The sequence below is a fragment of the Lupinus angustifolius genome, chromosome LG09 (genome assembly GCF_001865875.1).
Source record: "Lupinus angustifolius cultivar Tanjil chromosome LG09, LupAngTanjil_v1.0, whole genome shotgun sequence".
In the NCBI taxonomy this organism is placed as follows: domain Eukaryota; kingdom Viridiplantae; phylum Streptophyta; class Magnoliopsida; order Fabales; family Fabaceae; genus Lupinus; species Lupinus angustifolius.
The window spans coordinates 1,841,999-1,865,858 of NC_032017.1; the positions used below are offsets into that span (position 1 = coordinate 1,841,999).

The 23,860-nt window shown below is 34.5% G+C and overlaps 1 protein-coding gene across 11 annotated transcripts in view; it reads right to left on the reverse strand.

The window, feature by feature from the left end:
- The window catches only part of LOC109356728 (ENHANCER OF AG-4 protein 2-like), a 33,126-nt gene continuing 10,726 nt past the window's right edge, over positions 1,461–23,860 (reverse strand). For 2 of the 11 annotated variants that reach the window (XR_002108786.1, XR_002108777.1), the window contains 3 exons: positions 22,710–22,903; positions 10,842–10,914; positions 1,461–1,910 (listed from right to left, as the gene is read on the reverse strand). The gene's annotated coding sequence lies outside the window, so the exon portion shown is untranslated. Of the gene's footprint in view, positions 2,013–10,841; positions 10,930–16,019; positions 16,046–19,568; positions 19,572–22,593; positions 22,904–23,860 lie in introns of those variants that run through there. The other 9 variants (XR_002108782.1, XR_002108783.1, XR_002108779.1 and 6 more) reach the window with 8 other exon arrangements.

Genomic DNA, 23,860 nt, shown 5'->3' on the forward strand with positions numbered 1-23,860 from the left:
ATGCCAAATCTTCTATTATTAATTCTCCTTTAAAATAAACTTTTTAGCAAAAATAAAAAGTTTTAAAATTAATTATTTTTGGGAGATTAATTATGAGATTACGACTCATGTCATATCCTACTTTCAAATTAGTGTCTAGAAACAGTTATAAGCATTGTATTGTCTTTACTATTTATTAGTTAAAAGTTGGTTAATGAAAATGCCAACTCTTATGCTATTAATTCTCTTTTATAATAAATTATTTAACATAAATAAAAGGTTTTAATAAATTATTTTTGGAAGTTTAATAGAGATGTTACGACTCGTATCCTATTGTTTTTATGCTTCGAGCCGATAAACAATTGCTATTATTTATATTGCCTATGTTGTTTATCGAAGTGGGAAGTCATTAACATTAAGATAATTTGTAAAATTTTAATGAAGTCAACTAATCAATTTTCGACCCAGAATTGTGTTGTTTTGACTTCCCTATTGTATCTAGGAGTACATAGGAGTAAGACGAGCTCTAGTTAAAGACATAAATGAAAAATATCCTTTTTGTTTTGATAATTAAATTTACAATTAAATAAATTAAATGTATAATAAAGTTCTTAAATTCCTGATCAAATATGTAGAAACTTTTATGGGCCCGAAAATTTATTAGTTGGTAAAAAGAAGGGAAAAAATGTCACCAATAAACTCAAACATAATGGACAATCCAATAAACACAACTTGAAATTATAGCATTATCATGGCAAGAGTTACACTTGAAGAACCAAATATAAAATATCACTCAACCTTACAGAATAATTTTAAGATAGCTACATAATATTGATCTTAAATCCCTGATCACTAGATACAAAGTTTAATGTACCAGAGAATTTAATACTTGGCAAAATGAAAAACAAATGTCACCAATACACTCAAACAAAATGCACAATCAGCACAAAAATTGAAATTGTAGTGATATTTATGACACAAATTAAACTTTATATTTTATGCGCTGCCTCTGGCACCCTTAAGTAATGCTTGGTTCAAAGAATATTTTTATATCCCTGGAAATCTCACTTATCCATGTTTGTGACTGAGGCCAACACCAGGGAATTAATCACATGCTAGAGAATGTGAAGACTGTGACTTTTAACAAAAATATATAAAACACACCTAGAAAACATGTTACATGTGTGGTAATATTATGTTAAATGACAACCAATTGAAGACTATATAGTACTTAAATCATACATTAAGGTTTTAATATGACGTTGTGTTTGATTGATGCATTTTATGTCACTATTTACATTTGCACACACTACTTTAGATGTAAATAGGATATCGTTGTAGCCCAATACTCTAAACCATGCTTGCACAAATTAATTGTACTTTTCTGAAATATTTCAGTGCAGTCCGGTGGGTAAAAATTAAGGGAACCTTGTCTAATTCCAATATCAGGATATGCCACAAGCCTAACTAGCAATAGGAGATGACACCAAGGAGATCTAGAGTACAAGTACTACTAGAAAGCAATCTAGAGTATAGACATTGTAAATGTGCAATAAAATCTCTACCTATCACATAAAATTTTACTAGATTTCTCAAAACTTTCATGGCCAAGGTGACTATCTTTATTGTTATTATAAATATGCTTCCTTAGAAGATTTAAGGCAGTAAAATGCATAATTTAAGTGTTGTCTGTTATTCCATGTCAAATATTTACCTCAATGATGTACTGATTTGAATGTGGTGGATCTTTTTTATCTTATTCTCTATTCAGTGATCACATAGAAAACATGAGAAAGGAAACTGTGTCTTCATCTTTGTTTCACCAAGACCTGATGCAGCCGAGTTACTCAAAGCTCCTCTTCAGAAATATAGAAATGTTAACAGACATAGCTTGTATCATTATGCGCTTGAATCCAAAAGTGGGATTATATCTGGATAAAGGACATGACATGCCATCAATATTAAAAATGTTGACTACAATGCCGAAAATACAAAGGCATTGCATGTACATGACTATTCCAACCTACAAGTACCTACTGTATGTAAATAGCACAATTTCAATTAACAAATAACGATCTAGCTGCATTGCCGGTTTTTATATAAATTCAGCTTAAAAACAAAGTTATACAGATGGAGCATCTAAAGGGGGTTAAAGAGGAGAACTAGAATAGCTATTTGAATTAGAAAAAATCAACATAAAACCTGCATTAGAAAACATCAAGCAGCCTTGAAAAAAACATGTATAGTACTCAAGGTAGTTAAAATCAAGATTTTACTTAGGATTGGGAGGGCAGTCAAAGATAATAAACATAGGATTGTAACAGGACGATCCTACTAATATATATAATATTATATATTCACACATATATATCTATATATATATATCTATATATATATATCTATATATATATATATATCTATATATATATATATATCTGTGTGTGTAGCAATTCACAAGTCATATTATTGAAAGTACTCATAATAATAAACATATCATATAAATAACACAAATTCAAGTCATAAAGGCCATACATATCATAACCCGAAAGTTATAATAGTAAATAACACCACTGCACAAGTTCCAAGTAAAAAATTAGGTTTCACAGCCACTATTCACATTTTAATTAAGTTTATAGGTTAAAAAGACATCTGGCTTAAAAGATTGGGTTAACAATCCATAAAGACTTTCTAGGGTTTTAAACCGGGTCGCACATGACCCGATCAGTTTCGTTTTCTCTATCCACTACGGCAGTTATAGTTGAAGCTGGAGTTGCAGAATCACACAATGAGAGAGAGGAAGTGAAGCAGAGACTCAGAGTGAGAGAGAGGTTCGAAGCAGAGAGTGGAGGGATCGGTGGGGTCGTCGATTCTAACAGTTTGACACACCCACATGACGATCCCACCCGACCCCAAGGAGGCGCACCCAAGACTGAGATCGAGCACGAGCTAAGGGTCAAAGATCGTAAGATTGTGCAATGTCACGTGTAGGATCGCAATTTGACTACTACTTATACTTTTTTAAAAATTGCTTGCAAAACTCATTAATTCAAGTTGCAATAAATAATAATTCAGTAATGCAGTCAATCCCATATCCTAGCCAACCCCTAAAATGGGATAGAGGGATAGCAGATAGCAAGTTGGCCAGGATAGAGATATATAGGGAAGAAAAATAAGCAATTTATACTACACAAATGCGAAAAATAGAAAAAAATTAAAGACAAGCTCAAAAATCAATGACCGGCTTAAACCTAATAGAACAAGCACTAAGTAGCTCAAAATTCCAATATAGGTCCAAAAAGTTTGAGAAATTAAGCCCCTGGTGCTTAAAAGCAAGTACCAAGTACTATGTACTAGACTTCCATAACAATGTACTAGACTTAGACTACCAGTCTATTCTAAGCATTCAAAACAACAAGATTGGTAGCTCAAATGCCGATGATTGAGATTATGGCATGGCTGATAGCTCACTTACAAGGTTGCAAGGGTTGAAGAAGAGGTAGAAGATGTCGCAGTTGAAGAGGAATAAGTTGCAGAACGAGCAAAGGAGAAGAGGAAGATGAGTAAGTTGCCGGAAAGAGTGCTAGTCACCGAAAAAAGAAGTTCGTTGTTGGAAAGAGAAATGTTTGGGGGTTGAGAGCTGCTCACCAAAGATCCAGTTGTCTGAATGGCTTGAGAGTTGCTCGCTCAGTTACTCTAATTCATTGACCAACAATAGTTACACTCTACCCACGTTTAATATCAAAACAAACAAGAGCACCTTGAGAAGAACATAACTTAACCATAAAATTAATGACACTTCAGAACGATTTGGCCACAAGCTTCCTGGCCAAAGTTGCTTCTGATCATGAAAGTTGCAGGTAACCTAAAATGCAACAGCCAATGGATATTGAGACCAGCAAGTCAACAATTGTTATAGCTTCAATAGGAGGAATATTAGGTGAAGGACAACCAAGTAGAGACGAAACGGTATTTGCAACAACTAAATTGTGGTTTCGGGAGTCTCCTCAACCGCATTGTGAATGCAATTGTGGCCACATCAGCCGCATTTTCTCACAATTGCAGTAAATGCAACGTAATCGTAACCATGACCACAATTTAAAACACTGGTCGTGCAAAACCATCATTTTAGGTTTTTGGGTCATGAAACAATGTGGTTTAGGAAGTTTAAAAAATGATATTTGAGTGTGTGAGTGAACTTGCAAACTAGGTAGTTAACTTACAACTTTACCCAAGATTACTCGAGTTTACCCAAGCTTACCTATCTTCACTTGAGTTCATCCAGATCTGAGTTTTCACTTAAGTTGGCTAGAATCCACCACTTAAAATATTAGAGCTTAACAACCATGCTTGTACCTTGTATCACTAAGTTAAAAGTGCATGAAATATCAACCCTAAAACCATCTAATCATTGGACAATAAAAAATGGCTAGAAATTTTACTGCAATGTTCTTTATTGAAAACTTGGGAAAGTTGTTTGATATGATTTACTCCTGTAAGTACCACCTAGGATTCTTGCCTTCAAGAAATTTTGATATATTCAACACTATGTAACCCCACCTCAAGCATCTTAAAATCCTTAAAATTGCTGGCAAGTCCACACTAGCAATTATATAAGCAACTGTGGATGAAAAAATAATTGGAGATAGGGCCTGAGAAATAAAAATATATAACATTTTTAAAAAAGTTATTTATTAAAAAATTCCCCATGTATATAACTACTGTACAAAATACGAAATATTTACAACAGAGAACTAAAATTGACAAAAGTATATACAAATATTTTTAAACATGCTTTTATATTATATGTATATAGCTAATTATAGAAATGTTCTCCCATAGACCAGTCCATTATAACCAAACAAGAGCAATTATGTTTATCTGTAATCCTCAATTCCAATGAATAATGGTACATGTCCATAACCTATCACTATTTTTAAGAATATACTTGTTTCAATTCTCTTGTTACCAGACTACAAAATTCTAAGTATTTAACCAAAAATATTATTGAGTTGAGTTGCATATTAGGTCCTATTTTTCAATTTCACTCTATGTTCCAACAATCTAGTACTTGAAATTAAAAATTATTTTTCAAAAAGAAGATGCAGTCTATATAAGATTGTACATAAACAAAGTCCCTTGACTTGAACATTTGCATAGTGAGTGAGATTCAAATTTTAATAGAGTGATTCGTAGTCTTGAACTCTATTTCTGATATCAACTAACACACCTTTTCCAAGGTTTATTCTAAAAAGTTTGGGTTAAAGGTCATGCATGTCTATCTATCTCAATGTAGTGGACACTCTAAAAACTTGTGCCCCAAATTTTATAGAAAGCAGCTTTCACTTCCACATTGACATTAGCATGCCTAACAAGAGTATTTCTGTAGCCTAGGTATTCCTCTCTAGATAGAGTATAGATCTCGTTAAGATTTTCTATTAACTGTTCGAATATATAAAAGCATCTAAATTATATCATAGGAAATATCTATAGGATAACTAAATATATATAACATCTCCAAGTACCAAGATACACATTCAAACATTTAATTCAATATTAATAATATTCACCAGTATCAACACTAAAAACAACAAAAAAACAACGGGAAGAATAAAAAACAGTAGCAAAGCAACACAACAACTCCAGTAGCACACCAACCTAATTTTAACAATCATAAAATATTAATTCATAAGTAATAACACTTAACAATCAGAAAGTATGAACAATTGTACATTTTAGATTATTAATCACAAGGCTAATCAAACTCAGAACTTGAATCCTCTTCATTTTATGTGTACATGTAATAAGTATATGTTCGGTCTAGTTCCTAAAATTGGAACCAAAACGACCAATTGGTTTTGTAAAAAACAGACCAACAACATCCAAATAAATTCGGTTTAGTGGTTTTAGTTTTTTGGACCATTTTTCAATTTCTTTTGTTGGATGAGTTTGGATCTGAAAGCCCCTGAGACATAGGGTTGATTGGATATTATGCAATTCAACATTACACAAATTTTCTGATCGGATAGAAGTTTTTTTGTGCATCAGGCATTTTTTGGATTTTGGGGATTATTGGAGCTTCCACAAATGGCAATGCAATATGCAGGGCTAGAAGAAAACACAGTGGAAAAAAATTGTGGAAATACAGACCATGAGATTACATGGATCCCAAGGATTTTGGAGAACTCATACCATGCTAGAGAAATTATTCTTGATGATTTCATTAGAGGAGCAATCACTCTTATATAAAATACAAGTATAGTAAAGCAAATTCATAAACTATTGCATAGAAAGTTAAATCTCCAATCCCAAAGTCATGGCTAGAGCCTCTAGTCCTGATCCTCTTCTACATTCATCTCCACCATACACAGCATATGCTGCTCCTGGTCAAGCGGTTTCCCGACCATTATATCTCCAATTCCAAACACAAAACCAAAACATATAAAAACTATCTTACATGGCGCCAATTCATGATAGTTTTTCTCAAATCCAATAGAGCACTTAGGTTTATTCAATCGTCAGAGATACCTCCACAATTCCTAAGTGAATCTAATAGGCTTCAACATGTGAACCTTGCTTCTCTAGCTGGAAAGAACAAGAACAAATGTTGTTATAATGGCTCCTAAGCTTGATCTTTGAATCGCTTCAACCTCACGTGGTTGGATGCACATGTTTGTGGCAGTTATGGGATGAACATCATGCCTTCTGCAATTCTCGTATGAAAGCCAGAAGTCGCCAACAACGAGCTCAGCTAGGAACCATCTCACAAGGTTCTAATTCAATTTCAGAATTTCTCTCACAAATCAAGGTTTTAATAACCCGTTAGCATAGTAGTTAAACTCGCAATTTAACTCATAGGATCGGTAGATCTTATGAGTTTTCAAGAGCTAACGAGTCGCGTGCTCACTTTGAATGCGATGTCACCACCGTAAGTGAGATTGTCGGGGAAGAGCATAGGATCGTAAAATCGCCTAAGATCTTACTAGTTTATGTTTTTAGGGCAAAAGTCTCAAATTGTAAAATCTCAATCTTCTAAACCCGTATAGAAGAGAAACCCATGACCCAAAGTCATTTGACCCGCCCTAAATTCTTCTAAACCCTAAATTGCAAGATAACAAACATACCATACAAGAAATTGATTCTCATATGTGATAGTAGTCCAAAATATAAGTTTCTCTCATCTTCATCTTCATAAAGTAAGTTTTCCTTCTTCATCTTCAACATGTTCACTGCATTCTCTTTGAAAAAATTATGCTCACTTTCTCTCTCCTTTGAATAAATACCATTGTTGTTTCTCTCTCTTCTTAGAACAAATTATGCTCCATGTACATGACAACACGGATTTGAACCAGATGTCGAGGAGCCACTTGATGAGATTAATGAAGATGAAGAGCCTAAAGAAGATAATTATCTTGATATCCCCTTGCGTGATTTGATTTAGATATTAGGTTCTGATACTTGTTGTGTTTTTTGTTGTCAAACTCTTTAGTTTATTGTGTTGACATGTTAGTTTACAATTATGAGACCTAATACTTTAATATGCATATATTTTGATGTTGAAGTTTAAGTTTTATCAAGTACTACTTGTTAATTTTGTTATTTATAATAATTGAGAAAGCTGAAGTTTTTATTATTTTGTGTATATGTATATATAAAAAAATCCAATGTTTGGTAGGATCTTACGATCCGTGTTACGATCACACATTTTACGTTTTCATCTACTCTTTCCGATCTTACGTAAGATCTCAATCTTGTCAGCTATGCCCATTAGCCTCCATTGGCTCTTCCATTTCTCTAGTTGAATACACTAGTTGCATCTGGGATGGTCTTAGTGAGGATTTTCAACCAGTAGTTACCACGATTGGGATTCAAGTTTATCCTCCTTCCATAAATGATTTGGAACAATTCTTGCTTACCTTTGAGTCTGAATTGCTAAAGAACGTGAACAAATCCATTTTTGATGGTCTACCAGCAGATGTAGCAGCCACTTCATCACCTTCACAATCTCTATAATTTGTTTCAACACCAATTACTTTTGTTCATGTCTTCCCAATTCAAATCATCTCCAGCATCATGACTAAAGCATATGCCAATGCATTCTGACGATGGTTTTCATGGTGGACTCTTTGGACATCACGGTGGTCGTTTTAGGTACAACCTAGTAGTTAATTTTGTGATCATGGCCAAAGCCATGGTCCTGATGTGGCATGTTGCTATTATTTACCTTAGGGTTATTCCACTAATAAAGCATATTCAACATCTTTTAGTGCACCAATATACCATTCTGAGAATTATGTTCCTTAGACACGTCAATATATGCCACATCAACTAGGACCTGGCTTCTCTAAACATTTAATTGTTGCAATACTAGTGCCTTATAACACTGGTCATCCTAGTTCATTTGGCCCAAACACTTATTCCTTGACTCATCACACCACAGCTCCATATACCATTAATGTGAGCACTAGAAGGCATGATGGGAAATCTTCAATGTGGTATCCAAACTCTGGAGCTACTAACCACCTTACATGAACAATTTGGCCCTGAACACATGTATACGGGTAATGGTTCTAAAGCTACTACACTTACTGATGGTATGACTTGTTTCTTATCATCATTTGATCCATTTGTTTCACTTTCGTCACAAAATCTACTAGCACCTACAATTACCAAAAATCTTGAGGGTCTCTCATTTTGCCAAGGATAGTTCTAGTTATTTTGAATTTCATCCTAATGGTTGTCTTCTCAAATCGCAGGATTATAATCAAGCATTGCTTAAGGTGTCTCTCACTTCAGAGAGACCTTGTTTTTCATAATCTTCTTCTCAGTTCCTCCTCGCATCTCTATACATCCACACCCACATCTACATATGTATCCATGCCTAATATTTCAGCTTCCACTAGTCCTAGTTTCAGTAACAACTTGTCTTTTTATTTTCTTGTGACATTGTAGGCTAGATCATGCTCGAGGCAGTTATCAAAAATGTACATACTCGTAATATACTTCATCTTTATAAAACAACTCTTTATTTTGGTATTGCTTGCTCTTGTGGTAAATATCATAAACTACATTCTCCAACCTCTTCTAATGCTTATCATAATCCCTTTGGTTTGTTGTATCTAGACCTTTGGGGCCTTCACCCAATCAATTTGAAAATGGCTTCACGTACTATTTCTCTATAGTTGATGCCCATAGTAAACATACTTGGATTTATCACCTCAAACAAAAATTAGATACCATTATTATCTTCAAACATTTTCTAACAATGTTTCAAAATGAATTTATATGCATGTGAAATTTGTTCAAACTGATTGGGGAGGAGAGTTTAGACCCTTCAATCTCCTAAAACCTTTAGGTATTAATCACAGGCTTTCTTGCACGCGTACTCATCATCGGCAAGGTACAATTGAAAGAAAAGATAGATATATAGTGGGAACGGGCTTGCCCTGTTAGCACATGCTTGCTTGCCCTTAACTTTTTGAGAACATGCCCTTATTAGTGCAATATATCTAATCAATAGACTGCCTTCCCCTACTCTAAACAATCATTCACCTCACACTCTACTTTTTGGTACCAATCCTGATTAGCCTTTCTTAAAGTATTTGGTTGTGCTTTTTCTCGCTTCTTAGACCATACAACAAACATAAACTTTAGTATAGACTCTCTCAATGTACCTTTTAGGGGTGTTCTTCCAGACATAAAAGGTTACAAATGTCAATCAAAGGATGGACACATCAAAGGATGTTTTGAACAATGAGTTCGTTTTTCCTTCTTCATCACACAACTCATCTTTAGCTTACTTCCTAGTACCCTACACAATGATATTATTCCTTCTTTCACTCTTACTTTTATTCCCCATACTTCACCAAATATCAGCAATCTACCAACCTCTACTTCTATTGCTTCTCCATATCATGTTTCATCCTTTAGCACTTCTCCCTTTCCAAGTTCCTCCACTACTAACAATTTCAATGATTCAGTCATTTCCCCTATCCCTATACCATCTCACACTACTCCATCCTCCACTGGTTCTTCCACATCTCCTTCTGCATCAAATATTCCTCAGTCCATTCCTATCTCTAAATTCTATTCATCCTATGACTACTAGATCCAAGTTAGGTATTGATAAATCCATTGTACCAAGGGTTTTGTTAGCCCATATTGAACCTTCCAGAGCCAAACATGTATTAAAAGTCTAAGTATGACAAAAGGCAATGAAGGAAGAATTTGATGCCTTAATTAAACTAGGAAGTTGGTTTGTTGTTCCTCTTCCTCCTAATGAACATGTCATTGATGCAAATGAGTCTTTAGAATAAAGGAAAATCGTGATGGTATTTTTAATAGATAAAAAGTTAGACTTGTTGCAAAAGGGTTTCATCAGAGACAAGGGGTAGGATGCGACAATATTTTTTTCTCCTGCTGACAAGCCTATCAGTATCAGGATTCTTTTAACTCTTGTTGTCACCTTTGCTTGGACACTAGAACAATTAGATATCAACAATGCTTTCTTGAATGCCTTCTTAATGCTAGTTATGTGTTGCAGTTATCATAGGCTTTAGCACCTTGTACCTTGGCATCTATATAAGTAGATGATCCACCTATTGTAAACTAAGCTTTTTAGTAATCAAACAATGGTTACAGAAAACAATTACAGATAGATATATTCTCTCTCAATTTTCAGTTATCCTTAGTTTCTTCCTACTTCTAGTTCTATCTTCTACAATCTATCACATAAAACTTACTAGATTTCTCAAAACTGTCATGACCATGATAGCTATCTTTATTATTATAAAGGTCCTTCCTTGAAAAATTGAAGTCAGTAAAATGCATAAATTATTGTTTGTTCTTCCATGTCAAATATTTACCTCATTGATCTACTGCTCTGAGTGTGATGGATCTTTTTTATCTTATTCTTTGTTCAGTGACCGCAATCTTCATCTGTTTCACGAAAACCTGAAACATACAAGTTACTTAAAATTCCTCTTCAGCAATATAGAAAGGCTAACAGACAAAGCTTATATTAATATGCGCTTGAACATAAAATCGGGATTATAACTTAATAAATAAATGGATGCCGCCAGTATTAAATACTAAAAGTACATATTGCAAAAGAAGCACAAATCCAATTAACAAATAAAAGTCTCCTTGAAATGACTGTCTACACATAAATTCAAGTAAAAAACAAAAGGTCTGAAGGAGAATCTAAAACAGGTTAAAGAAAAGAAATACAATCGCTATTTTAATTAGGAAAAATCAGCCATACCAAACAGGCTTCAAAAAATCAAGCTGCCTTTCAAGGTAAAGATTCTAGAGCTTGAGCTGTTCAAAAATTGCTCGTAAAAGTCATTAATTAAAGTTGCAAGAAATATTAATAGGTAGCATTGCTAAGTAACTTTGCACAAAATTTAATCCATACATGTTTCTAAAACAGAAGTATACATTACTTCTAAAATTTTCTCTCAAATATGTTTTTCAAAGTTACTGGCGCTTTAATTCTTTCACACAACATTTGCATAACCAAGTCAAAATTTCTTCGGACATTACCTACTTCTTGTACCTCCATCGTTAAGTTAAGAGTACATAAAAATCCTACCCTATCGGACAATTACTATATACATTCATCACGAGGTAATGTTGTTTGATATGATTTACTTTTGTCAAGACAATGTAAAATTCTAGCATGCAAGAAATTTCTATATACATTCATCACGAGGTAACCCTCCCTTGCTCAAGCATCTTAAAAATCCCAAAATTGTTCACAGGTCCAAATTCCATATAGATCATGCACAAAACAAGTTGAACTAGAACCACAAAAAGGAACTTTAAGAAGGTATCCTTCGGGAATAACAGCGAACGAGATATTTGGCTATTCAAAAAAAAGATGACAGCCTATTTATTAAAAAACCAGCAGTGAAGGCCGCATTGCTCCAAAAATTTAAAGGTGCAATGACATTCAACAAAAGGGTCCATGCAATTTCAATAATGTGACTGTTTTCTTGAAGCAATGCCATTTTGTTGAGATGTGTATGGACAAGTGGATTGATGAACTATGATATTAGAACCCATTAAATTATTGAGCAAGATGCATTTGGGTATAAAAACGTTCTTTTGCATTATCAATGGGCAAAATGCGAATAGGATGTCCAAACTGGGTTTGAATTTCATTGCAAAAATTTGAAAAATAGTGAACAACTCTTAAGGTTCTTTTGTTAAATAAACCCAAATGCATCTTGAGATATCATCAATGAAAATAACAAAGTATTTATACCCCAAGGCAGAACTGACACGGCTCATCCCTGCACATCAGAATGAACTAGATTGAAGGGAGTTTGACTGACAATGGACCACATAAGAACTTCAAATGATATGGAAAGGTAGATGTAATCCATTTACTTCGGAAATGGTAAGACTTTAGGCGCAAAAACGCAAGAAGAGGGGTTGATCCGTATCATCTTGACTTGGTTCTAATTTCTTTATTTTTGTAAAAATACCAAGTCAGGTTTACTACTATATTGCTTCAGTGGTATGACACTCAGACACTATTTATAATACATTTTGGTATAAATCTAAATCTCTTGATTTTAGAGATTGAGATAATTACAAGATAAACATATATGGAAACCTAACCAAATCATAATCAATCATCAACCATTAATAAACATTACAAAAATCAAAAATATAATAAATAAGGAAAATCCTCTAATATCGACACAGATCCCAACAGAAATATACTTATATAATGAAACAATTATAATATACTAATATTATTGCAACACTGCTGTGGTTGTGCCAGAACTAATTAATATTATAGTAAATAACTAAACATATACTATAAAGTTAGGATGCACAATTAATAATTGTGTAAAACAAATAATATTAAGCCAGCTATCAATAATAATCAAAGCCATAACCAGAAAGGAAAAAGTCAATAAAAGGACATGAGATGTAGACAATGTAAGGAAAGAGCTTGCAATGAATGTCAAATCTTGGGATTTCAAACCGGAAAGACAGAAAAATAAGACTGACAAAACAACGAAAGAAAAATTACCAGTGCTCCAATATTAGTATAAAGGCAAAAAATAAAACAATTAGAGACACATGAAAAGTGGCAGTGCGCTTGGTCAGAAAAGGTGAGGGCTTCACCAGAAAATGATTTGGGTGCTGGAATTCGGCTAGAATACGGATGGAAAATGTGTAGGCTACAAATATGTATGTGTACTGAGAATAGCAGCCATCCTCCAGCTAATCAGGTAGCAACACCAAGATCTGGCGACAGCTATGATTACAACAACCAAACCTTAATCCCACAAGGTGGGGTCGGCTACATGGCTCAAATGATACCAACAAGTCTTATCATATAAATTATGTTCAAACAAAGCATTGATCTTGAAATCCTTTCATGGTATTATAACGATAAAATGTGACGCAGATGGCTTATGGTATTGGGAGAGGTCTAATCAACACCACTCTGTCGCAATTGTGTTATTGACTAATATTATGAAAAATATATCATTTAAAATAATAATTCAAAACTAATAGTTGTGTAAAGAAAATAATAAGAACACAAGTAATAATAATCAATGTCATGACCAGAAAGCAAGGAGTCAATAAACGTGAACTGTAAACCACATTAGGAAATTCTTCAATGAATGCCAATTTGGCCAGAAATGGGTTGTCTGCATGGCTAAAAAAGGGGTGTTTTGATCATAAAATGAATGAGCTGCGATAACTTGGCCAGAAACAAGTAGCTAAAGAGCAAGTGTCAACTGGGATTGTGACCAATTCTCCAGGTATTCTGTACATTAGGATTTGGGGGCCACTATGGCCGCAACACTAAAATGTGACGCTGATGGCTTCTGGTAGCAGCAGAGGTCTACTCCACACCACTCTACAGCAATTACATTGCAATTTACTGCTATTGGCTAACATAATAAATATATTACTAATGTTGATTAATAAAATAATGATTTAAAATTAATAATTATGTGTGAACACAAAAGTCAACAATAATCAATGTCATCACAAGAAAACAAAGGGGGTCAATAAAGAGTATATAAGCTGTAAACCAAATTATGGAAGTTTGTACTAAATGCCAATTTTAGGGATTTGCAGTTGGAAAGAAACAGCACAAGTAAAAAAAGGGGGCTGTAACAAAATATGAAAAAAATAGATGTGCAGAAACAAAGAAAGCCAATGGAAACAGAAGAAAAAGGGTGGGGTTGCCTTGGGTGAAGGGTTGGACTGGAAAATGCATGGCATTCACAATTTGTCCAAAAACGGGTGGGAAGATAGTTGCCAACAGGGACAAGCAACCACTCCTGATATTCTAGCCATGATGCTACAATTTGGTGGCCACTATGACAACGACACTGAAACGTGATATTATTGGCTTCTGGCTTTGCCAGAGATCTGCTACACACCGTACTGTTGAGATTGCACCATTATTTACCATATTTGACTGATACTATAATAAATATGTCATTCAAGACAATGATGTACAATTAATAATAATGTAACCAGATTCAATAATAGTCAATGCCATAGCCAGAAAGTAAACAATCAATGAAAAGGATATGATCTGTAAATCGCACTAGGAAAGAGCTTGCAATGAATGCAAGTCCAGGGAATTGCAATTAAAGAAGAAACTGACAAAAAATGGCTGTGCTAAAACAGAGAAAGTCAATCAAAACAGACGAAAACGAGCAGTGGGCTTTGCTGGAAAAGGTGGTTCAGCCGAGCCGGGGGTGGTTCAGTTGGGCAAGGATTCGGCAAGGAATCTGTGGGGCTATTATTCAATATTGCTTATAATCGAATATATCTGCTTTCCTATTATTTGGTGGACAAATGAGGAATGTATTAGAAATTAGCCTATTTATTTTATATATACTTAAATTCCTAAAATACATCCTGCAAATTAGTAAATAGAATAAACCTGTCATTATTTGTTATAAATAAACCTTTCCATAGAAGAATTTTTAACTATTTTATATTGGGAGGATACAATCAGAAAAGCATTGGCTAGAATTATATTCTGCACATTGGATACAGCTAGGTTAGCCCATAGACCGAGATGTGGTATCAAGTCCATTTATGTGTTTGTCAAATTAACCCTTGATGACGAATATCAATTAACTCACCCACATTGAAGACTTCAACACAACCCGATCATAAATTTCAGCAGGTATCATAGCCTTATATAACCTTGTAGCTCACTGATAATCCGAGGACCAAGTTGAATAAAATGACCTATGGCCCAAGACTTGAAGCCATGTGACCCAAGCGAGGAAGAAAGGTTCGTGAAGAAGAATCGGGTAACGTTGTAGACTTGTTGCCTCGTAGACTCAATTTCAAAAGGATAAAAATATAAAAAGGAGCACAAGCTCATGTGATAAAATGAAGGTGGACTCTCGAGTTGAAGATTAAAAGACACAAATGGGCTAACCCAGTTGGACATCATGGGATTACTGGAAATTAAAGAAGGGTCACATTAGATAGAACTAGGCAAGATAAACAAAACATAAGTGAAAAGACTCATAAACCTAATGTCTTAAGGTTTTGGGTCAAAATCTGATGTCAGGTCTATTTATATGTTTCTCAACTTAACCCATTAATGAAGACCAGCTCACTCACCGACACTGCAAGATTTGGATAGGGATCTACCATAAACTTCAACAGTTTATGTTGTTATTTGGTATGTTTGATTGGTAAGGAACACTAAAATCTACAATGATTCCTTTCTCGACCTTTATATAGCTGTACTTTGTTAGACATCCAAGGATTGAAATGCTATGGCATGACTTTAGTAGGTTTTAGTTGTTTATGCTTCTTTTGTTTGAGGGGATGCTTATCCTCTTTCTTAGTAAACTTTTGTACTCCAATATTATTTCTTTTGTAAAAATATACAAACAACTTATCTTCTTCATTTTTATACTTTTTTCTTATAAATGTTTTCATATAAATCATCAAATATGTAAAATAAATGAGACATCACAATCAAAATGAAAAAATAAATAAAAGGAACATCCAGGTGACAATGCCACAATACATGCTTTTTTCAAATGACACTATCCTAATTACAGTCAATAGAGGAAATAAATAGGAAACTAGAGATGTAGAGATAAGCTTTGCAAGTGCATAAACTTCGTTTAAGTAGAAGAACTATAAACAAGATATAGAATGTATGTTTATCAAGAAGAACTATAAACCTAGCTTGGAGGTGATGATTGAACACCATGTCATATGACAAGTTGTGTGGCTTATGTACCTTGGAATAATCATACAAAATGGCAGAGAAATAGATGTAAATATAAACCATTGAATTCAAGTGGATGGATAAAATGGGCAATTGCTCAAGTGATATTTGTGATGAAAAAAGGGTACAACAAAAGCTTGAGAAAAATATTTACCAAACAATTATAAGACTAGCGAAATTATATCAAACTATATGTTGGTAAAAAATTTGACAAATTGTAGTAAAGATGAGATTGTTGCATTTGGATAAGCTGACACACTAAACATGCTAGGATTAGGAATGATGTATAAAAGAGAAAGTCAGAGTAGCAACTATTGTCAAAAAATGATAGAATCTTGTCTTAGGTACTTTAGTCATATATTAATATGACTACCTGGGTAAGCCTTGACTAGGATCGTAGATCAAATGGAAGGTAACCAAATCACTAGAGGCAAAGGGAGACCAAGAAAAATTATAGTCGAAACTATTTACCGATCAATTGTTTATCTATGGACATTATTTATGATAGAACATATAGTAAACCCTACCCAATATGAAAAGGCATTGTTGTTGTTATTGATCATTTCATGCAAACAAAAAATCATTGAAAGTTCCATTTCACACTTCTATAAAACAAACCTAAGAGGCAAAGATGGATTTTCTAAACCAAGAAACCAACAAACATTCACCATATAATAAAGGAGTGAATAGTTTTGAATGTTCTTTTATTAAATAAATCTAAGTACATCTAATCATCAATGAAATATAAAAGTACCTATACATTACGATAGAACTAGCACTACGAACCCTGACATCTGAATGAAATAAATCAAAAAGAGAATTTGATTGACGATGAACTACTTGTGGAAAGGAAGCATGAAGACGCTTACCATGCTGATGTGAATTACATTCCAAAAACTTCAAATTAGATAGACGGTGAACCATTACCTTCAATTTATTTATACTAGGATAACCTAAGCGACGGTAAATGAGACATGGGGAATATGAAATGATGCAAGCAACTGGAAGAGGATTTTCAAAAATATCAAGATACAAAGCCATGAAAATGGCCAAATGAGGGTTTGATTGAAGACCCACAAGAAAAGGGGTTTACTGTCGATTTGAATTCAGAAACGAACAGAAGAATTTATGGCGAATTGACTAACGTTGGAATTGCGTCGATCGGGGCTCTAGGAGTTCTTGGGTGTTTTGGGTTGCAGGCTGGGTGTGTTGGCTGGTCTAGGAGTTTTGTGGTGGTCGGGATTTCGTGAGGTTTGAACGTAAAGGGAACCACAAACATCCTTGATGGTGGTTGAACGACGTTACAAAAGACTAAGACTAATGTAGACTTTGTATAGGGCCAATAAACCACCCTTGACAATTTTTGCTCGATGTGACAGCTAGAGCAATGGAACGGTTAAAGTTTATTTTATTAGGCTCACGGGATGTGAGCTCTAATAGCAACTTCAAAGGAGTGAATAAAATATTTGAATTGCTTGTGTAATTTTATTGCACTCAGCCTTTTCTATTTATAGTACAAGAGTCCATATGTGGATACAAGAGTCCATATGTGGATACAAGAGTCCATATGTGGATCCCTTAATTTTAGGGAAATAAAAATCATAAAGATAATTACATGCCTCCTAAACCTCATTCCCCTTCTTCTTCCATTCAATCTACCATGGAGGAACACACTAACTTAATTGTGCAGGAAAAATTTTCTTCTACCCAACGATACATTTCTAACAGACAAGAGATGATGCCAACTTCAATGAAAGCACCCTTGGAAAGCATGTTGAATGGATTGCTAGAGAAAATTTTTCACCTCACCACTGCTAACAAAGTTTCCACTACAACCTCCTTCTCATCGATCTCAATTGCGGCCCCTAGCACCAGATACTTATGGATATAGTTAATTTCCCCACAAGTTATTATCAAACCTCCTAAATTACACTTACAGCCTACTTATGATTTGATAATTATATATTAAATCCTAATTAGATATACAAACTTCTAACTATCTTGGCAATCTTGTATTTATCTCAAGAATTTGACAAAGTCAAAAGTAACATGGGAAAGATGGAGGGAAAAACAACAACAGTTGTAAGAAAACAGAAATTTAAGATAGGAAGATCTAGAAACGAGTGAGAGAGAGAGGTTGAGAGAAAGAGAGATTGAATATTCTCTTCTGTTTTCTATTATTATGATTGTTTGAATTACAAGGAATGATAAGACTTTTAATAGAAGTAATCCTAGCTTAGGTGGTAGTTACAAAAGTAATTGCCTTTAACTGCTAATAACTGCTATTGATCCATAATGTTTTATTCAGTAGTGTTCTAGACTATTCCATTCTGGACAAGAGCCACAAAGCTATCTTTTACATCTACTTCTCTAATATACCCCCTTGAATCTGAGGGTATAGAGCAGAGCTATCGACAAATTTGAAATGCTTTATGTGGAAAGAAATCTTGAATTGGAGAGAGGCTTTGTGAGAGCATTAGTTGTCTGAATTTTAGATGATATATGTTTGACATGTAGTAGCTTTGATTGGATTTTATCTCTTACAAAGAATAGGTCAATGGCCACAATCAAGGATGTTTGTGGTTTGATTGGATTTTATTGATATCTAGTTGTTCTAGAGGCCATTTGTAGGTGACAACAAGTGTAAGAAGAATCCTGATGGTGATAGGTTTAATAACAATCGAGAATGTTTCATTATAATCGATGCCTTGTTTTTTATGAAATCCCTTGGAAACAAGTCTTGCCTTATACCTATTCATAGTACCATCAGGATTCTATTTGATTCTAAAAACCCAATAGCTTGCTTAGTAGGAGGCAGAGAAACAATAGATCATGTGCCTAATGTCATTAAGGCACTGTATTCCTCTTGCATAACTTGAAACCAGAGAGGACCACTAAGGACAGCATTCACTATTTTTGGCTCAGTTTGGACATGAAAAGTTCTAGGAACTCTAGGAACAAAGGACTTATCAATCCCTGATATAGAACGAGTTTGCATTGGATGGGTAGAAAGAGGAACAAGTGTGTGTGAAGGATTACTAGCAGACTCAACATAACAGGATGAAGGAGACTAGTGAGTGACCAAGTCATGTGAAGATTGGGTATTTTGTGATGAGTGACTTATCAATCCTTGATTGGAAGTGGAATATGATGGAAGAGAGAGACTAGAAGTAGAAGGAGAGTTATTTTGTAATGGAGTAGAAATAGGAGAAGTTGTATGTGGTTGATTAGGGAGAGGGGTGAAAAATACGTATAGGTGAAGAAAAATTCTGAGTAATAGTGACCTAAAACTTCTTGGAGGCTTCATTAAACACAACATCTTTAGAAACATAGAATCTACCAACTATTGACATACATTTGTACCCCTTATGTTTAGTAGAATAGCCAAGAAAGGTACACTCAGAGGACCTGAACTCTAGTTTATGAGTGTTGTAAAGCCTTAGTAATGGAAAGCAAGCACAACTGAAGACTTTGAGTGAGGAATAATAGTCTGGATGAATACCAAATAATAGGCAATGTGGGGAAACTTGTGAGGCAGTGTGTAGTCTATTAATGAGAAACACAGTAGTAGTAAAGGCATATTCCCAAAATGACAAAGGTAAACAGGCATGAGCCACTAAAGGTAAGCATGTTTCTAGCTTTATTTCCATTGTAACCTGCTAAAGGTGAGTGTGAGGACAAGAAAAAATGTATAATGCCTACAGAGTTAAGCAACTCAGTAAGTGGTCTAAAGTTAAAAGTTAAAACCAGGATTTGGATACTCACAGAAGTGGTCTAAAGTTAAGCAACTCAGGATTTGGATGACAAGGCATACAAGTTCGAAAGTTAAAACCATTAGCACTTGGATGCTGATATGTATCACCATAAGTAGAAGATGCACCATATGAGTAGTGAATACCATAAGAAGGATCATAAGGTGCATAGTAACACCATGTCACGTCATGGCCATGGCGGTTACAATACTCACAGAAGTACGTAACTGCCTTACTAGAACCTCACCTCTACCTCCATGACAACTTTCTCTTCTGCCAAAACGACTACCATGGTAACCACCATTCCCTTTAGTAGCTAAGTTAAAACGAGGAAGAGAACCGTGTAGAAAAGAATTCATCCCTAGAAATGGAACAGTTGGAGTAGAAACAAAGGTGATTGTGAAGATGATGGAGCAATAACCACATTAGCTGAAAGTGCATCAGAAACAATTTTGTGTCTATTCTTCACCAACCTTGACTCAAAGGTCAAGAGAAATTGTTCAAGCTTAGTTATTGAAGGTGGATGCACCTGACTTTCAACAGTAGTTATAACAGGATGGAAGTCTTCACTAAGACCATCCAAAATACAATCTATGTGTTCCTCAAGTGAAATTGGAGTTCCAATTGAAGCAAGAGAATCAGTAAGCAATTTGATCTTTGAAAATAAATCATAAATAGAATTAGAACCTTGTGAGATGCCACGAAGTTTTGACCTACGAGCTTTGGTTTGAGCATTGCAAAAGGAATGAAGTCCATGCCATAACTGCCACGAAGTATAACATCCTATGGCACGAGAATGTGTAGACTCTGAAATGGAGTTTAAGATCCAAGAAAAAATTGTTTGATCTTGTTCTTCCCAACTTAAGAAAGCAGGATTAACATGACTATGAATACGATCAGGATCACTGAGAAAATGAGATGGAATTTTTGAATTTTGCACAAACCTAAGGATTGTGTTGCCTTTTAGAATAGCTATCATGAACTAACTCTAGGTAAGATAGTTCTTTTCTGTGAGATTAGTGCTAGGAAGAGGAAGAGAGAGTAGAGGAGAAACAACTTGAACAAGTGCAGCAGAAGATGAATTTGGAGGAAATTTGTAGCCAGGAGAGGATCACTTTGAGCTTCAGCCATGAATGCTCTTGATACCATGTAAGAAAAAAGAAATTGAAGATAGGAAAATCTAGAAATGAGTGAGAGAGGGAATGAGAGAAAGAGATTGAATATTATCTGCAGCTTTTTATTATTACGATTGCTTGAATTACAAGGAATGATAAGACTTCAATTTACAGAAGTAATCCTAGCTTAGGTGGCAGTTACAAAAGTAACTGCCTTTAATTGCTATTAACTGCAAATAACTGCTCTTAATCCAGAATGTTCTATTCAACATGTTCTAGACTATTCCATTTTGGACAAGAGCCGCAAAGCTATCTTTTACATCTACTTCTCTAATAACAATCACCACAACAACAGAATTACAATTAAGAAATAAGGTCAAGACAACATAAAGAATAGTTAAGAAACAGTGGCCTGTGAGGTTGAGTATGAAAAAAGCATTAATCACAGTTCACTAAAAAAACTCCAAATAAAGCAACCCAGGGGTGCCTCACAAGAAAGTAGCTTTAGATTTGAACACCAACAGCAGATAACATTCTTCCAACTTTATTCTACTAGATACCATTTTCCAATTAATTCACAAAATTGGTGAGGGGGAACCAAAGCTAAAATTTGCAGTTTGATTTTCAGTTTAAAAAATATATTTACTTTTGACTACAATTATTTTACTATAAAACAAAAACACAGCTTTTATCACATTAGGCAGGGCCATTTACATGAGCCAAATAATGCCGAGCTCCATCAAAACCAAAAACAACTGTTCACTTCCTCATCTTAAAACACTCTTTCTAACAACTTTGGGGGAAATAACATATACCTAATTAAGTATTCATTTCTTCCAAGCAATCCAGAAAAATAACAATGATCAGGTAAAGCACAGAAATTATTTTTAGAACAAAAAAATGGTTACCAATGAAGTTTAGAAACTAATTGGTCCCCTAAGGTAGTAGCACTTGAAATGAAAGTAGGGTGTAAATGACATAGTGCACTGAATGCATAACTTAACTTTAACATGGAGCAAGGATTAAGTAGTATGAAATGAAACTTTCATAAAAAAATGAAATGAACTTTTCTAGTGAAACAGAGCTAACCCTGCTATCAGTTACACCATTTTTATTCTTTTGAGCATAACATAGCCAAAATATTAGTATACCAGAAAGAGCTCCATAAATGACTTAACCTATACCGAAAAATTATCAATTTGGCTCTAACACTTTAGAGGATAAATTGAAAATGTAACCATTTATTGAAATCAACTGTTGAGAATTTGATAAGATGCATATACATGTATAACAAATAATGGAGTTGTTAAAATCTCCATTGATTTTTTGATCAATGGTAATATTTCCTTACTTTATCCTCTAAAGTGCACCCCTCACTTTAGAGGAGCTAAATCCAAAGGATAGGTACTGAAATCAGTAAAACATGCCATGTATTAAGAAAATGAAAAGGACTAGAAAGGATCAAAGAAACAAAAATTTGAAAAGGAAAAGGACTAGATGATAAAACTGAAATCCAATTATCACAGTTAAAATCCAGTTAAAATCCAGTTAAAGAACCTGATTTCTACAGATCTTATAGAATAATTACAGCGGGTGGGAAACAGATAAACTAACCAAGTCAGAAACAAGGGGCTAAAGTTGGAAGGAAATGTTCTTGGGATACATTGTCAGGAAAAATTACAATATACTCAGTCCTGCCATCAGCCTCCACTGATTTTCTAAATTTTCTTCGGGGTAGTTTTATGTAATACACAATCTAACTTCGCACCACACAATGTAACTTGATTGGTGATTCCCAGCAACAGCACTGAAAGATAACAGGCAGTCGCAACTCAGTATTACATGAGAAAACCATGAAATGTGATTTTGCTTCAAAATTAAAAGTAACATACACATTGAATGACGCAGGCACACAACAGCCATGTAATGTAACTAAATCTAAAATCAAATATTTTATTATAAAGTAAATTGAGTACATGCACAAGAAAGCATATGACTAAGTATTTAATCCAAATAGCAGAGCAGTGCCGTCAACCCCAAAAACACTAAAGCGGGATAGCAGGTAGCAGAATGGCCGTAATTCAGAAATTTAGGGAAACAAAATAATTAATCTATACACATACAAATGCTCAAAAATAGAAAAAGTACACAAAAATAAAAACAACTCAAATCTAGTGTACAACTGAAGTAATAAAAATTACAGTATAGCAATATACCACTGTCATTTCCAGTAATAATATATCTCAATTCTCAACTCCAACTCGCCAATATAAGTCAACTAAGCATAAGCCTCTAAGACTGTGAAGCATAGGAGCAGAATAGAGAAAGAGTAGGCGAAGTGTAAACTGAGAAATAGAGAAACAGAGGAAGAGAACGAATGGAGGAGGATGTCACTGCTAAGTCATGGTCACCAGAAAACAACCAGAAACTCATGGGCAAACAAGAGCAGAGAGAATGATGTTCTAGGGCTGTGATTTTTGGAAGGGGAAACTGTGCTGACGAGCCTTCTCAGCTTCAGACCCAAATACCCTGAAAAATTGCCTACGTTTTAAATTTGGGGGCATTTTTTAGATTTTTTGCCTGTGCCCCTCTAGCAGATACAAAGCACTGCTATTGTGGACCATTTCAACTTCTAATTGGATCTATGATGCCCTGGGATACCGAGTAGCAGAACCCCCTCTACCGCATCGCTAAACTGCAATAGTCGCCCTATTGACTACTTAGTATATGGTCATTCATACAAAATTAATTTACTCCCATTTAAA